A 2662-nucleotide genomic window follows, 5' to 3' on the forward strand; every position below is an offset into this window, starting at 1 on the left:
TGAGGAAGCGACATGTTGCAGATGATTCATTACAAGAAATGCAGTATTGGTCATTGCCAATGTTTCCTTACCATTTGTTTCATGTCAATAATAGATCAACCATCTATACATTTCTCTTTCCTTCATCCCACTGGCAATCAAACCCCCAACCCTGCAGTTTTGGTGCCTTGCCTCACAGTGTTAGTCATTTGTTGCCTGTTGAACCGGAGTACTGACTCATCATCATTATTTTAGTTACTGTCTTACATTAGTGTTTATACAAGCAGGAGTTGTGTTGAAATTGTAGAAACGCATTCCAATGAAACAAACCTGTAGGTCCTGAGCAGCCTGTCAAGCTTCGTTTTGATTGGTCCTTCTGTCACAATACAACCACCGCCCTGTACTTAACAGAATTATTCACTTTATGTGTCGGCTTTGGATTGTTAAGGGTTAAATCAGGGTCCAATATTAAAACTGCCTCATCTTCTGTTTCTGAAAACCAATAAAACATGATTCAGCACCATGACTGAATCCTTCATGTTACAGCTTCCTTTGATGAATATCTTGCTTGAAGAAAATCCAGATATGAGATAATTGTTTAGATTATTTTAGACATACAGAAGGGAAGAAAAGCGTGTTGCTCATAGCTTCGAAGCAACAAGCCAGCAGGAGGTGGATTTGGGTCCGCCTTAAGAAATGTAAACACTAGCGAAGGATTATTTTTCCCTTCATGTTGTCTTCTAGGTGGTTAATACTCTGAAAATGTGGAACCAATCGGACGAAATAAACTCGGACGGTTTCTGCTGAAAGTCCACCTGGTCACAACACAGACAGAGCCGGAATCCATTTATGATGCCGACTGCTGTAGATATAAGTGGAGTAAATGAAAGACACAGACATTGTAACACCTTTATTTGTGATGAGGCATCAGTTAAAAGGATGCACGGACCGTCTAAGACAGGAGTGTCGAACTCAAATACACAGTGGGCCAAAATAAGAAAGTGGGACTAAGGCGTGGGCCAAACTCCATATCTCTTGAAGAATTGACTATAATTGTACATGTTGTCCCTTCTCTTCAGATATATAATGATTAACTTTTTCATATGGAAACACACTTAAGTTTAGCTTAAACATTAAGTCTGGAACAAGCACAGCTTAATATTATAAATAGGCTCTTATTTTATCTTAATGCCCTTTATTGCTTTGCACGATCCACTTTGTTGCTGTAACGTGAATTTCCCCAATGTGGGCCGAATAAAGGATTATCTTATTTTATCATATCTCTTATCTTAAACACATGAGAAATGGATTTTTGAAGAAGAGATACATCAGTGGCATTCATTTCTTGTTTTTATTTAGGTAATAAAAGGAAATACTTATGCCTCTCTCTATCTGTAACCTTTCAAGTTAATTTAACAATGGGAACCTTTTTTTCACAGAACAACAAAACAACCAAAATAAAATTATACTTTCCTTCAATGAAAATCCAACCATTCAACTATTCACAGTCCATGTCTTGGAGTAGTGAGACAAAAGTGCATAAAGAAAGGCTCAGTTTGCTACACTCTGATTTACTCTGATGCACATACAGTATCTATGAGAGCATTTGAGCAGCTTGGGGACGGAGTTTGGGAATTGTGTCTGGGACGAAACGAGGAAACAGTCATACTTTGACTTTGAGCGTCACTGGAGTTCAATCAGCACCATTTGGAGGTTGGTTGATGTGCGTTCCACGTCAACTGCAAACTGATTACTAAGCAGTCCAAACTCGGCGCTGAGTACGTAGAGTTATTCAGCAAACTGCGCACTTAGCCACACGGAGGTAGAGATCTGCTCTTTCATGGTTTGGCAGCATGGGAAATGGCCCAAGCTTCCTTGCAGCATTCAAGTCTCCCACAGGCACAACTGGGTTTGAAAAGCCCTCACCGCAGCGTACATGTCTCCAGACAATTCATCTGTTTGCTTTCATCTTTTTGTCTGACCGTGATTCAAATTGTGGATCAAAAAGTGAGTTGTAATTCCTCTTTTCCATCCACATCATGACAACAACCCTCCGATTCCTTCAGGCCCAGGACCGAAGACTTGGAGCAAAGATCACCTCAACAGACCAACATGTCGGCACACGGACCTGCCAGTACAGAGCTGGCAACCTTGGCATCTGGGCAGATCTAGATAGATAAATTGTATGACATACTGTGTTTCTATGACTAGTACTTCTGCTACTGTTCTTTAAGTTTTCTGCACGTGTGCCTTTCAATTTGCTTATCAGCATAGACTCTGCTTGCTGCATGCTGTCACTCATAACTGTGTGTGGACTGTTTTTTGTAATTTGTGACAAACTTAACTTTTAACCAGGTCCTCTGACTCAGAAGTGTGTGTGTGGGTCCATTATTGGTTATTGCCTATTCACATGATGACAGGTTTGCTTTTCGTTTTCAGGATCGAAGATTTTTTTTTTGCATTTGCACAGGTACAGAATTACCTAGGCATTCATTGAAAACAAACAAAACAACAAAGAATAGGATACATTTTTAAGAAGTACATGAAAAAATATGCAAAAGCATAATAATTTCTGTTTTTGGGTTTATGCAGGAGATATCAGGAGTTCGACTATCTTGAGTCATTCTTGAGGTTGAAGCTTGAATTTGTCTCTTTAAAAAGCTGTAAAAAAAGACACAACACA

The 2662-nt window shown here is 39.5% G+C and overlaps 1 long non-coding RNA gene across 1 annotated transcript; it reads right to left on the reverse strand.

Annotated features, from left to right (window-relative positions):
* Nucleotides 1-1423: 1423 nt before the first annotated feature.
* Nucleotides 1424-2662, reverse strand: LOC143010755 (uncharacterized). Its single transcript, XR_012964849.1, has 2 exons — nucleotides 2325-2662; nucleotides 1424-2147 (listed from the first exon to the last, which is right to left on the reverse strand). It is a non-coding gene; the product is annotated as an uncharacterized LOC143010755 (long non-coding RNA).

Source organism: Genypterus blacodes, unplaced genomic scaffold (assembly GCF_046128005.1).
Source record: "Genypterus blacodes isolate CSIRO-AG114 ecotype Tasmania unplaced genomic scaffold, CSIRO-AGI_Gbla_v1 ptg000129l_1, whole genome shotgun sequence".
In the NCBI taxonomy this organism is placed as follows: domain Eukaryota; kingdom Metazoa; phylum Chordata; class Actinopteri; order Ophidiiformes; family Ophidiidae; genus Genypterus; species Genypterus blacodes.